We start from the raw sequence: 15488 nt of genomic DNA, 5'->3' as shown, positions 1-15488 counted from the left end.
GAGTTGTGAGTAGGGAAGGTCCAGTTTTGACACCTTTCCTGCTGAGTTGGAGTTTGTTTCTTCTCAGGGGATAGAATGCTTCCCTAAGCCAGGGGAAGTGAGCTGGGAGTTTGATGAAATTCACACTGAAAGGCACCTCAAAGGCCCCTGCTAGGATGGTCTGTGTGCTCCAGCGCTGTCCTGGCCGAGCCTGAATGCCTGCAGACCCAGCGGAGGGCTGCACTAACCTGGGAAGCAACCAGCAGACCTTGCTGATCCATTACACATCCCTGGACTGACCCAGACAGAGGCAGTGTGAGAAGACCAACCTATGAAGGGCAACTTCTGTATCACTTGTGGAGGGCTCCAGGCTCTTTCAGAGTCCAGAGACAGACTTAAAAATTCAACAGGTAAGTTAATTAATATCTTAATGCAAATGAACTTAATGCTAGAGACAACATCTTCTATCAGCTCCTTAAAACCCCTGCAGAGAACAGGGCCTTCACCTTGCAGGAGCAGATAGTGGTGTCAACATAGCCAAGCTGCATGGTTTTATAGATTATAAAAGGTCTGTGGAAATATAAAGAGATTGCTGGGAAGGGAGCAGCCTCAGGAACAGAAGATGCTGTAGCAGCCCAGTGAGTCCCAGCACAAACTGGGTTCCAGGCATGGCGTTACGTGTGCCCAGCAGGCAGGGTTTGGGCCAGGAGCAGCCTGTTTCAAGACTGAGAGCTTTTCTGCCCCAGATACCCAAGTATGTTAGGGCTGCATCTGTCAGGCTCTCAGTCTCTCAGCCTGGTGTACCAGGGAAAGCCAAGGGCCGCAGATATGCGCTAGAAAAACAGGAAAAATGTTCTTTGCAGGCTTGCTGGGACAATTGAAAGTAGTTGCAGGAGCATAAATGAGTGATTATGCGCTTTGCTGTCTGCTCCCTGTGTACTTGAGGATATTTATTGAATGGTAGCAGAAGATCAGAATCGCCCATTCCAGATTGTCTGTGTGACTGAGCACTAATTATGGTTAATGGTTGTACTGAAGTGGATGATTTTCAATTTTTTTTTCCTAGCATGACAGCAAGTATAATAAGATTTAACAATATCCCTACAGCAAAGAGGCCAGAAGCTGTTCTGAGGTTATTTCTGCAAGTTTTGGACAACAGGCAGAGCAATAGCAAGACAATGCAAAAGGGCATTGGCATGGAAGGAAATCAGTTCCACTGATCTGGGGTTTGGGATAGGCTCAGCCAACAGAATTGCTCATCTCTCTGGGTACAATGGAGCTCTTGAGGCAGCAAGCCACAGGGGAAAAGCCCCAGTGATGGTTTTTCATGCAGAGATTTATTTACTCCAGCTTCCTAGGCTGCAAGCAGCTTACTAGTGCATGGAGCAGAGGTCTGTTTGGAGGGAGGCACATAGGGAGAAGTGACAGCCATGAGTCTTTTCCACCCAAAAGCTGCCAGTTCCTACTCAGTACGTGTGCAATAGAGGAAGAAGGCAGAAATGTGTAGCTGTGTTGGAGTGCAGGTCCTGAAGAAAAAGGGGCTGTGTTGCACCCATGGCTGGTCAAAGCTTTTTAGTTTTTAACATGAGGAATTTGATGCTTTTGCTTCAAAACCAATCTGATCACTAGGACTGCCTGGGAGTAGGGCATGGGAAGTATAGATGGGTTGTGGGTGCAAAGGTGAGAAGAATAAATAATACAAGCATAAAGACATCTTAGCAGAAGAGATATTGCTTTTGAATATGTGAATCTGGGAAGTTATACAATATGTAAATACATAAAACAGCTCACAGAAACGTGGGCTACATGACCCAATATAGTGTGGAGAAAATGAAAATAAATATAAATAAAATATAGGCTAGCCAGCCAGGCTGGGCAGCTCCTTCAGGCTGCCTTCCCTGGGGCAGCAGTGATTTAGCATCCCGAAAGGGCAGAGCTAGTTGGAATGCGAGTGTGGGTATGAAAACTGGGACGTGAGGTGGGCTTTTGTGTGATGGATCTGAACGCTGATGGAAAAGGCAGCAGGGTTTCACCTGTTCATTCAGTGTTTCCCCCAGGTTGCCTGGCACAAACATCAGACAAACTGGATCGCGTGTGCAATGCTAATACCTGTTTAAGCATCTGGACGCATTTTGCTTATGTGTGTTAAGTAATTCCAGTATATGGCTGGGAGCTATAAATATTCCCATAGAGAAAGCAGGATACCCGTTAGAAAAGCTTTATCCAAGCCAGGTTTAGAGCAGGCTGTATACGAGAGCCACAGGAGGGAGCTAGAGATTAATTTTAAGGCTCTTCTTTAAGGTGTAAAAGGGAAGTTTTTCCCACATACTGCTTATGAACGTTTTCTCTCAGGGTAGTTGCCGCCTTCCTGCTCCAGGGTGATTAAACTATACACCTTCTGCAAGGTCCCTCTCTCCTGAGGACAAAAAGGAGAGCACGATGAATTAGCAGGAATGACGTGACCATAAAATCCACAAAACCTGTTCTCAGGCAGGTATGATCACAAAGCATCTGGGAGCAGTTTTGTGCTAAGACTTGAGCTGCGGTGTCCTGTTCGCAGAACAAAGGCTGTGTTTGTTCCTTCTGCAGTGGGGGTGTGCAGAAAAACCTTGCAAGCCCAGCCGGGGACCTCCCTGAGACTTGGGGCTCCAAGCAAGGCTTGTATGTTTGTGATGGAGGACAACCTTTTCCTCAGGGAGACCCCTGTCAAAATACTGGCAGCGCAGGGGTAGGAGAAGCAGCCAGGAGGATGGGGTTTTCTTGTGAGAAGAGTAACCATGGGATGATTCCCACACTTGGGAGCAGATCCCATGGGTTGTGTATGTCTGTAGAGCCTCTGGCTCCAGGCAAGCTGTGGCAAACACTCTGCAGGGCAAGGACTGTGCATGACCAGCCAGAATGGTGCTTTGCCAGGGTTGCATGAAGCTGTTTGATACACATGTCATCATGGACTGCCAGGTTGTGCAAGGCTTGGAGCAGAGCAGAAGCTGAGAACACATTTGGGTGACTTCATGCCAGGTGATTGCCCAAGGAAAGGATGATTCTGTATGATATCCTAATAGCCAGGTGCTGGAATGGGGTGTCAGTGGCTTCTGTGAGGCTTTGTCTGTTGCTCTCAGCAGTCTGAGTGCTCCAGGTATCCTGCCTGCATCAAGACAGCGCCTCTAGAAAACAGAACATGGGTAGGATTAAAAATGATGGAGGACAGAGAGAGAGAGAGACTTTGCCTAAGGATGAACCTCAGAGAAGGTGTGGAGATGAGCTGGAGGTCTGCAGGACACCAAGCTCCAAGTCTGGGTGATAGTGTTGGGTGAAAAGGGTTAGAGGAGAGATTTGAGATGGATGCAGTGAGACATGTTGTCCTGTTGCAACTGCTGTACCTAAAAAAGATTTCATGGGAGAAAGGCATGGTGAGTTTTTTGGTTGGTTTTTCCTTGTCTGGGAAGGTGGTGAGCTGTGAAACTGAGGGAGATGCTCTCAGAGCTCCCACCTCCGCTGAAAGACTGTGGATCAGAACGTCTCCCAAGGAAATGACAAAACGAACTTTCAGGGCTACAGAGGGTTAAGGAGAGCAAAGAGATGCTGTTACATTTGCTCCCCCATGGCAAGGCGTTAGCCTCCCCTGGCATGCTCCATTCATCAGCACCCAACCTGATTTGAATGGTCCTGGATTCCTTTCCCGGAAGGATTTTTCTCGCAAACAAAAATGAGGAAGAAGGGTGTGGAAAAGCAAATGAAAAATATTTTTAGCCGTATTCAAGAAAAACAAGAGCTGGCTAAGAAAGTGCTCTGACACAATTAGTGCAGAGCAAATGCGAAGCAAAGGCTCTTGTTTACTGCCTCACTTTGTTTAGCTCCAGCTGTGGATTTATTGTCCCCCATGACCGGCCCTGGCTGCTGCAGCGCTGCTGGCTGCTCTGGAGGCTCTGCCCAGCCTCCTGCATGGGGTGTTTCTCATTTCACACATCAAAGATGGTTGAACAATGTAGCTGCACACCAAAGGGCTGAGCAGGGCTGGAGGAATGCAGGAGGAGAGGATGATCACAGCACCTCTGGCAAGTTTGGTTTGTCCCTGGCTGCCAGCAGAGTCGGGCAGGAGCCCAGCTGCAGCTCTGCAGCCACGCCAGGTGATGTTATCAGAGGAGTCCCCATGTGCTCTCTGTGAGGCCAAAGGCTGCTCCTGGCTGGCACGGTGCCCAGCTGTCCCCGGGCTGATTGCTGCAGTCAAGGTGCTGCACTGGGATTTATTGCCCTTTGGTACGTTGATGGATCTTCCTCTTTTCAGCTGCTCGGACAGAAATGTTCCTTAGGGAAATACCTGGCTCTCGCTGTGGGTATTGTTTCACACACAGTGGCACAGAGCTCAGTTCAGCCGAAGCAGGAGAGGTTCAGCACATGGACAAGCCGCTGCCCAGCCTTGCAGCCAGCGTCTGTGCCAAGCATCCCTCTGGCTGCTCTGTCAGGGAGCCTTCAGGTGCAGCAAACGAGTCAAAATTTGAGGATTTTTCACCCTCTGCTTTGCTACAGCTACCAGCGGGAGGGTTGAAAGCACAGGGACTGGTTTTGGTGGCTAGTGACCCCTACCCACCATACCCAACCACCTGTATCAGCCCTTGGTTAATGAATGCCTGTGTCTCTTGTGGTGCAGCAGCCCTGATAGTAGCCAGGACAAACAGAGCTGCAATCACACAAGCTGTGCACGGGCCTGGGGGTCACAGCATGCACGGAGGCAAGCTGTGGCATCAGCCTCTCATGATCCCTGTCACTGCAGGTTGTCCTCAGTTAGATTCCTGTTGCCGTGCTGTAATCTGCTTCCAGCATCGCAGGAAGCCACTTCCAGCCTTATTCATGCTGCTGGTGTGAGGCAGCTTTGGGCTGGAAGAAGGCAGGTTTTTGTGAGACTGCTTGTTCATGACTGTTCTTGCTCTTTTGGGGTTAGGAGCCATCTTCTGCTCTCACCTTCCTGTGGCATATCATAAAAAGTCAAACAGGAGTTTGCAGATTTGGGGCAGAACTACTTCTGGTGCCATTAGAAGTGTTGAAGCTTTTGATTATTTCCTCCCTACCCCCAGGGAAAACCACTTTAACTTTTCTCCTTCTCTTCCCTTTCTTTGCCTTCTCACACCTGCAGTTCTTCTTCCCTTTGTTTTTCCTTTTTAGAGAGAAGAAATGTCCAAAATCTTTTTTTTTCTTTTGAAGAAAGAATTTTATGAAGAAGAAGAATTTTGTGAAATTGAGCCAAGAGGTCCATGACCTTTTCATTTTTCAGATGCTTGACAGCTGTGTCACTCCAGGTAAATGATTGACTCTTTCTGTACCTTTGTTCCCTTCCTCCTGCCTTGGGTTGACCTTTCCTGTCCCCATACCAGGGCCAGGAGCAGACGTGCTCTCTCTCTGTGCATCACTCCTGGGTGTCATTTTCTAAGAAATGTTTAATTCATAGAAGTTCTCCTCCTTCTGCAGGTCGTGTCCTGCAGGAGAGGATTCACACCTCCGTTAGGCTGGGAATCCATAAAGCCGGCTCGGCAGTTCATTTGTATTAAGTCAACTTAACCATGACTCTGAAGCTGATCCCTTGGAAAGCCCAAGTACGTGCACAACACCAGGCTCCACATCTGCAAGCACGCCAAGCACATCAACCTCCTCCAACACAAATGGTTCAAGGTAAAAAGCCTGGAGTGGAGAGGGGAAGAGATTTCGATGCTCCCCAGGATGTGTTCTGCCTGAGCGAAGCTGAAGGCATCTCGACTTTTCTCCTTCATACAACAATAGCTTATGGCTTTGCAGAATACTCCATGGTTTTATGAGTGGCACCACATAAATGCAAAATAATATCATTACTGTGAAATCCAGCCTTGGAAATGAGACCACAGGACACCTACCATTCCCTTTTCAGTGCCTCTGTTCATGCTCTTCTTCCTGCCAGGAGATGAAGAGGTTTACCTGCTCTTGTTTCTTCTAGTCCAAATGACATGCGTGTACCCATGGTGGGAAGAAATCCCTTCTTATGATTGTTGTCCAACTCAAAAGACCTCAGGTGCACCTCCTACCTCAAACACAATTAAAAATATAGTGGCATTGTCTGATCAGTTTTTAAAATTATTTTGCAATTAACAAGTCATGCATGGTGTATCGCTATAATTTTCTTTCTCACTAATGATGACAGCCTCGTTAACTGGCTAGGATGTGGCCCACAGGGCTGCTTCCCTTGTGCTGGGTATGTGGGGTGCTGGCAAGACCCATGCTGAATGCCATGGGGGCTGGGAGACCTTGCCTTTTGGAAGACATGGTACCAAGTTACATGAAAGAAAGAGCAGCAGGGATAAGAGGCAGCTGTTGGTGCTGGGAGCTGTAGGGTGCACTGGGGAGGTGTCAGGAGAATGAATGAAGTGGGTTTGTGGGGTGCTGGTAGGGCAGCTACCCTACCACAGGTACGGCCAAGAAATGGATGTGTGCAAGGCTGCCACAAGGGATCTCTGGAGCTGGCTTACACCTGCAAAAGAAGTTGAACGACCTCATCACAATTAGATATGAGGTCATGGCACACTGACTGCACTGCTCGTCCCTAGGCACACTACAGGATGTTACTGCTGGCCATAGTATCATGGAGAAGCTATACCCAGCTGCTATTTTTGAATTCCTCTGTTCTGCAGCTGCTCTAATGTGTGGAACTCCACCCAGAGGCCAAACCCCCCAAACCAACATCATTCCTCCAAAGGAGGGTACTGCAGGGTAGTGTTTTGCAGAGCTGAGATGTGTCCTGTGTTTACTTCTATACCAGCTACCACCTTTGACCTTCCTCTGCTATTTGAACAATTAATGATTTTTACATGTGCAGGAGCAGTAACCACCCATGATACTTTCATCCACTACCAGTTTGCTCCAAAAAGCCAGAATTTTCGCCAGCATTTCATGACATTACTACTGCTAGATGTCTTGGGGATGCCAACACCAAGGCCAGCTGCTGGGTGAATATCAAATGAACCTGCATGGTGTCCTGCAGATCAAGCACCACAGCAATTATTTTTGTTTTCCTGGAGAAAGTGCTGCACCCAGCAAGGACCAGTTTGCCCACCTAGCCTGCCTCCTGTGGCCCAAAGTTTGCTGAAATGGTGGGAGGCAACAGTATCAGTGTCAGGGGGTCCCTGCTCCCCATGTCCCATGCCACTGGGGCCAGGATCTCTGCCTCTGTATGGATCAGTAAATACTTGCTTCCTAGAAATTCCTCACTGATTAAGGACAATGAGCCAGGAGAGCCTGAGCTGACCCAGTACTCACAGCTGGCCCAGCTATTTTAGGGCAAATGAGGCTGGGAAGCACAAGTGAGCATCCAGCTCTGCCTGGTTTGCATCAGCATCACAGTGTGCAGGGACCCATAGACTGATGCATTTGCTGTGTTTTCCTTTCAGACTGCAGTCATCAGGATAAAAAAAATAAATACCAGGACTTCTCAACCACCTGCCACTGGGTTGTTCTCACTGAAACTAATGGAAAGGAGGAACTGGCCACTTTTGATGCTGTGATGGTTGGTGTCAGTCACCAGATACATCCATGTGTCCTGCTGGAGTCCATCTGAGGTAAAAGCTGTTTATGGAGTGCTGCTAGAGGCACATGTATAAAGGAAGGGTGAACAAGCTGCATGTGTACCAGATGGGGAAGTCATTTGCAGGATAATACCAGCCAAGCAGCTGTAAGGTGGGAAGCCAGGAGATGCTGGCACCTGGGACTCAGCCTGTACCTACTTCACTGGAGGGGGTGAAAGCAAAGCCTTCAGCCTGTCTTTGGCTGGAAGCAAACAGAAGTTTGTTATGAGGGTTGGAAAGGTACCATCCTGCATGGTTTGGGGAAAAGCAGAGGAACAGCCCAAATGCTCAGCCAGCACCATCCCCTTCCAACACCTGGGTGCTGCATCCATCAGCATGGGGCTACAGCCGGGCTACGGCGGCGTCCTTGGCTGTTGACACAAATGTTGCATGGCACGAGGTGGATGATTCACTGCTATTGGATTATTCCTCCTTAATGCCTCACAAAACAAGGCTTATACCTTTGAAAATATATCACAGCTGTTTTTGCTTGTGTTTCTGGTTTCATGGGTAAAACCCAGAACTGACGCTATTCCTGGAGAGCATGCTGCTGTTCCTGGGAGCCAGTGCAGGAGGCAGGTGATGCAGACTCATGGTCTGCAGGTGGGTTACCAAGCTGCTCACACGCTTCTCCGGAAAACTCCCACTAACTCCTGAAAGGGTGGCTGCAAGAAGAGGCCATGGTAGCTGCTTCCCCACTTTCTTACCAGCTCAGTCCCTACTGCAGTTGGTTGTTGGAGATGCTGGCAAAATCTGACCTGGTGTGCAGAGCAGGGGTTACCATCTAGGTTTACTGCAAAAAAAAAAGCTGTTTGTAATCCCAGCCTTTTTTCCATCTGCATCCCTGACATTTTGCAGCAACAGTGTTGCATGACTCCTATGTGTGGCATTGGGAAATAGGGTGCTGGGAGATGGTTTCTGAGCTTGGGGGTTTGAGCTGGTCCCATCACTGTGTGACACTATATTTTACAGGGAGGAGCACACGTTCCTGGCTCCACTCCTCTAGCCAGTCTTTAAATGTCTGCCAAAAAATAACATGGCTGTTTTGCAATACTTAGCACACAGCAGCTCCCATTTCTGCTGTCTCAGCAGCAAGACAATGGTCAATAGTTCTTACAGGCCGTTTACATGCTTTCCTGAAAACTTACGTTTACTGCATTCGTTCACTTCTCACAGCTGGTTTTTTTCAAGCATGGATGTGTTTCTCATGAGTCGCCTGAGCTCAGGTAATGGCAGCTCTGTAATGCGGTGGTCCTGAAGAAAGCAATGAAATGAAGCCCTCAGCTCAGCCCTGGCTTCTCCCAATACATATAATCTGCCATGTCCCCATGACCAAAGTCTGGGTCCCAGCACCCTGGGATTTTAGGTTGTACCAAAAGTTGTGCTGAATATTGCAGTTCAAGGCTCCTGCAGCCCTGGACACTCCTTCCATCTCTTCTCCTTCCAGATATTGAGAAGTTCAGGGGCCAATATTTCCATAAGACCCCTGAGGGGTGTGAAGACAATTTTGGCATTTGGTCTGGGGAATCTGTGGTTTGACATGGTGATAGGGCTCTCCCTATAGGCCAAGGAGGTGGTGGACCCTTCCAGAACCGAGGGTACGGTCCCTGCCGGATGGCCAGTCCATGCCTTTCCATATGTCCTGAGGCCACCTCCTGGAGCTAACGCCCTGTTTGGCAACACTGCGATCTTTCAAAACATCTTCAAGGAAAAAAGGCACAGCAGCCATTATCAGAATTATTGTGAAACAGAGCTTGAAAATTCTGTTTTATGTGTCCTGCAGAACAACACCACTTTGGGCCACACTTTCTCTTTAAATAAGAGGAAAATATATTTTTATTGTGTGTTTGCTATAATGAAATTTTTTGTGTTTTGTGATTGATGTGTTACAAGCAGGTCATTTCACCACGAGGGCTATGGCCCAGTCCCACACTGCATGTATTTCTGAACACAGGGGATGGAGGATCTGATGCCTGGGAAGACAGGACAGATGTCTTGTTTCCAGTCCTGACCAAGCCGTTATTACTCTCTGGATACTAATGCTTCCAGACAGAAGATGTTTTGTTGTTGTTGTATTGTGGAATTGATTACATATTTTGCCACATGATCAAAACCATGGGAGGCTTTCAGCTAAGGAGAGGACTGGGCTGTCAGGCAGAAGCACTGGAGAGCCTGTATTGCTTTAGAAAAGGCAGATACGAGGTGGTTGGTCTTAGGATTTGTCTGTCCCAGGTCTGAGTAAGATCAAGATATTAATTAGGAACAGCTATTGCCAGGTTATTCCACACATCACAGCTCCTGTTCCCAGACCCATGTTGTATGGATTAAATCAGAGGTCCCAGGCTTTTTTCTTTCCATCCCCCCAAGGTCAATGTGTCCCTTCTCCTTTCAGTCAGAGGGGATAGAAGTGGCAGAGCTTGGCTCACAAGCTCCCCAGCAACATTGTGCCTCCTTGCTGCACCTTTCTGTGTACACTGGGTTGTTGTTTCCTCTCACGCCATTAGTCCTTTCAACTATTTGCATGCTGGCTGCCTTGGCCACTGTGGTCCAACCTCCTCAACTGTGATCTTATCAGCTGGGTGAAGTTCTCAGGGAAATAATCCAAAACTAGGTCCCCTGCAGAACAATTTCCTCTTTAAAAATAATTTCCAAAATATAAATTGGAAACACCATCTGGTGGGGCTAATCTTTGGTAGTGCTGAGCAGCCCCAAGACCCCAGGACCACCTGTAAGTGCTCAGACCAAGGCATCGGCCAATCAGAGCTCCTCTTATAAATTTAATCCGGCAAGTTCCCATTTAAACTGATGGAGAGGAGATGTTGCAAATTCTCCTTTATTATCTCCAAATGTTGTCAGCTTGTCTCTGCTGTGGAGATAAAAAAAAACTTGACAGTCACTTCAAAGGCAAGTAGAAGGTTGTGTGGGAGGTGCTGGAGTCTGCATCACCACAAGTTTTTAAAACAGGTGGATGAAACAAGGTGGTAAAGGTCAGTTAGAGATGCTCTGGTGGAGAGGATGGATCAGATGTTCATGAGGTCTCTTTCCATCTTGTCTCCTAGGGTCTGGTGAAGCTGCCAGAGGCGAGAGAAGGCCTGCCAGCTGATGTGACCTAGTGCAGTTCTTCAGTGCCTGTACTGGCTCCTTGGCAAAGTACTTCTGAGTCATTTGAGAGTAACATCTTGCTTAGTGTTGGGGGGGTTTGTCCACTTAAAAAAATTCCTGCCAGGGGACAGGAATGTCAGCCATGAGCATGCCTCTGCTCAGGATGCTATTGGAGAGTTTGCAGGAATCAAAAGTATTCAAACTACCTGGTCTGGGAGCGTGGTCAATATTTACAGGAAGGAATCAATGGCGCTGACTGAATTTTTGAAAACACTTGAATGCTGATGGGTGACTTCATGTGGCAGGAAGGGGCCTTCTGGACAGGATTTGCGTGTTTTAAACATGTGCTCTCCAGGCTGCTTTTCCTTATGGTTATTTGCTTACAAGTTACCTTAACTGTCCTCCTGTTTGCTCTGACAGTCTCTTCTGTGGTTACGTTTTATTACCTGTGAAATGACAGAGACAGACCCCAAACTCCTGAGGTTTGGCTCAGAAGTGATGGGGAGGGTCTCGAGCCCTTCTTAGTGCTGCATATTATTCAGGGTGCATCTCCCATGGTGCTTGGAGTGTATATGCTGATCTGCTTTGAGTCCCAGTACAAAGACATAGTGAGCAAGGGAGGGTGTATGTGTCCATCAGGGTTGTTCTTGTGAAGATTTTTGAGTAGTTGTTTAGGAAAACTCTTAATTGTACATTTTTAAACCCTCAAACCCAAGAATTTTAAAACTGCAGCTCTGTTGGCTTAATTAATGCAATAGGAGGCAACAGATTTAACAGGCAATTATTCCTTGACAAAGTCTTCAGGTTACACGCCTGGAAAACACATTGACTTATTATTAAATCAGGTTAAACTTTGCCAAATATGTTGGAGTAAGACACTTGTGCCCTCCATGCAGAGACCTCCTTGCCTAGCAAGCAAATCCCATTTCCTATAGCACCTGCTGCAGCCCATGTCTGCTCCACCACATCCTTTGGGTCTCCTTAACAGCAATGTCTCTTCAAAGGTTTCATGAGAAGTTTAAGCTATTGAACACACCTAGCTCTGATTGAAAAAAAAAAGACAGCTCTGCCAGTGTTCATCACTGTTTGCTGCAGTGTTTCAGTCTCCTTTATGGGCTGGAGATAGTAAAATAAGTAGCAAAATAGTCCCTGGTGCTTAGGGGAGGAGTTTTGGGTTTGTTTTTTGGGGGGTGGGTTTTTTGGTGGTTGCTTTTGTTGGATTTTTTTTTAAGGAGGAAATTGACTTTTGGCCTTGGGGCCAAAGCACAAGTAATTTTTTCAGGGCCAAAAATCCAGGCTCTAAGAAATGGGGAGGAAAATACATTTTTCCCACCAGCAGCTGCTTGCAGCCTCCGTTCACCTCATGCGTTGACGTATCCTGCAGCCCCATGGGAGGCAACAGCCATCTTAGGGCTGACTCGCATCCATGTGCAGTGAAGAAACGGTGATTAAAGCCTTCTGGTCAGTAAGGGGAGGCAGTGATAATATTGGAGAGGGCAAAATCAATTGTTTCACTGACGAGCCCAGACCCCACGTTCCATCAGTTTCTGAGCACATGTGGCAGCAGCGGCTGATTGGCGGTGGTTACCCTGCTTTGCTCAGAGACTGACTTAACAAGAAAATCCACTTCTTTTATTCTTATCCCACTTCACCATGACACACACCAAAAGCTGCTGGCACAAGCCTAGAAAGAAGCAAAGTGGGCTGTGCTCAGACTTGTCTGTATGTAGTTCTGCGCCTCCTTGACTTAAAGTCTTATTTTAAACACTGATGATAAAACTGGTGCCAGAGTTTTGCAGAGAAGGTGTATTTCTCATCTGATTAAGACTGAATGGATATATTAAGTTTCTCTTTCCCTCTGCTTTAAGGATAAAGAGCCTGTTGCAGACCCCAGGCTTGCACCATGGAGTTTTGCTTCTCAAGGGAAGAAGGGACCGGCCAGTGGGCAGACACATGAACATTCTGTTCCCAGTACTTGTCCTGAGCCACCACTGGCTATTTGCTTCTTCTGACTCTTCCCATGCTCCGCTATGACTGATACACCCCCAGCATGTAATGGGGCTTGTGTCCCAGCATGTCAGGATGTGGACAAAACCACTGTTCGGTGTCCCAGGCTAGGCAGAGGGAAGGTGGTAAAACAGTCCTCCAAATTACATGCCCTCACTTGGCCTCATGCCATCCCTCAGTGAAAGCCCATATTCCCCAGCAGTTTGTCTGTGATACTGGTAGCAGGACCTCCCTTCCCCCGCAACAGGGGTGGCAGCAGATCCCACTTGCCCAGAACTAGGGACAGTGACCTCCGCAGCAGTGTCTGCTCCTGTCTTCACAATGACAGAAATTCAGGAAGACTGGCCCCAGGGTACAAAGGGATGCTCTAAAGGAATGCCAGGCCATGAAGGCTTTTTCTAGCCCTGAGAACATATGAAAACCCACGGATGTGTTGTCTGTTCTGTCTCTGCTATGCACAGACTGTCCCCGGAGAGAAACTGCAGAGGTGATTCCCTGGTGTCCTGGGATGCCATCTCCTGCAGTACCAGCAGTAGAGGTGAGTAAAGCAACCAGAATTTCCCTGTGTGTTTCCGAAGGCTTTTCAGTGCCCAGGGCATGAACACACATGTGCGTAATTACAGTAATTACCTCCTTGCTATCACAATGTCCATCTACATTAATACTTTTTTCTGCATACTTGGTTCAGACCACCTCAGGGGGTGTTTGCAGAGAGGAACAACACAGATCTGAGGCAGATCCCAGGAGAGTTTTAATCCCAGGGCACTGGGGCTTTGGAGGTGTTTCTACCCTAGACTCATGTGGTACCACTCACTGCATCTCATCCTGCACTTCCAGACTTGACTCCTCATCAGGGACGGTCAGAGCCACCACTGGTGTAAGCATCTGCAGTAAAAGTATCTGGCCTTATTTCTGTGCCAGTAGCTCATCTACACCAAAATACAACTTGTTCTTTTGGAAAACTTCCCTGAACTGCTGTCCCAAAAGCATTTCACACCACTTCTGGGAAGCTGCCAGTGTCCCTTTCACTGTGAGTCACTCGGATGCCTGCTGGGAAACTCAGAAAAGCAGGAGCGGATAAAGAACAAAATATTTGCCTTTGTGGATTTCCTAGTCTGTTGTACTGAGTGTTGGCAAGTACTTTTGCAGGTGCAAAGTTTTGTGCATCTGGAGAAGAGTCCAGTGGGAGGTAAAGCTGTAGATGTAGCTTGTGCAAACCCCAACAGCATCAAAGATATGCAAGGCTTGTTGCCCAGTAATGACATCCCACTGGCCTGGGAGAGCAAAATCCGAATGTTTCTTCACGCTGCTGATAGTGGTTTGAAACCTGAACTCGAATGAGTTTGATCTCCCAGACTCCAGCCCCTGCAAGCACATCGCTTTAGGCTGCTGCTCGTGAGCTTTGCTGGAGCATGGCTGGCACAGCCAGCTCCAGACCGGGCATGTGCTCTGGATCCAATGAGGTCAAACCAAGGAGCATCAGGCAGAAGCAGTGGGAAGTCCTGCAGTAGGGGGAACCCAAAAAGGCTGATGAATCCTCCTGGGTGATGTAGATGGGTGGCAGCCCAGGCTGCTGCACTCCCAACAGTGCCTCAGCACAGGAGTGGTGAGTTCTGCCCCTCCACAAGCAAAACACAGTTTGCCTGGGTTGCTACAAAGCTCAGCAGACTTTTCCTATGGCTGATTACATTCCTTGTTACCAATGTGCATCCTATTTCCACTTCTAGTTTCAACTCCCATCTACAGCCTCCTGTACATGTGGTTAATGGCAAAATGCAGCCTCCACATCCTGTGAGCAGTGACCAGAAAACCATCTCTCTCTTTTGGAAGGGGTCCTGGGTGCAAAGTTCTGCCAAAACCGCACTGTCCATTGGCTGATTTGTCTCCCTTTTGGAAGGCAGCCATGAGGCAAGTGAGAACATTTCCTAACTGGCGCTCCCCTCACACACACTGGTCCTCCTTGCACAACCACTGGACACATCTGGACCACTCTGGTCTCTCCCACCCCCTCGATTCACTTTAGGAATCACCAGCCAGGCTGTCCGGCTCACCTTGCGTTATAGTGTGAGAGTCCAGCAGCTCCTCCCAGTGCAAACCCAGGTTGTGCAACCACCGTGGGAGTGGGGTGGCCGTGCTAGAGCGGGGGGAGCCGCCCGCCCGCCCCTGACTGCCAAAGCCCCACGTCTCGCCTATAAATCAGGAGCAGGAGAGGTTCTCCGTGAAGCTGCAGGACAGAGCACAGACGGCCAGGGCTGGGAGGTAAGTGTCCATGGGGGTGTGAATCTTTTCCATCCCTCCTTGCTCACACGAGCACCTTGCAGCACAAGACTGTTGAGCTCAGCTGCTATGAATACTTGCAGGGATGATATGGAAAGTGTGGCAGCACCAGACTTGGGGTGGCCAAGGCAGTGCTTTTGGTATGTTATTTCTAGCTTCTCTGCAAAAGGGTAGGGGATTAAACAGCATACATAGCTGGGAGGTGTTTGTGTTAACTTCCACCCAATTGGGGAAAAAAGGAAGCAAACCAGTGAACCAATAAGCAGCTTATATTATCACATTTTTCATTTAAAAAGGAAAAAGTCCAGTTTTCATTCCAAACTTGGGAAGCAAAGTATTCTTTAGGTGTTGCCTTTTTATTGAAAGTTGAAGTTGTTCATGGGGAATTTGTTGTTTTGTAGGGAAAAAAAAAATGCATGCAACCCCATTTTCCTACAGAAAGCTTTTTTCTGGTGAATGCACCATGCCTTTTGTCTGGTAGATTCTGAAAGTGCTTCTCAGAGTGGAGCAGCTGGTGCCACCCGGCTGTTGTGCTGTCCT

The sequence above is a fragment of the Nesoenas mayeri genome (assembly GCF_963082525.1).
Source record: "Nesoenas mayeri genome assembly, chromosome: 8".
Lineage (NCBI taxonomy): Eukaryota > Metazoa > Chordata > Aves > Columbiformes > Columbidae > Nesoenas > Nesoenas mayeri.
This window is presented reverse-complemented; position numbering follows the sequence as displayed.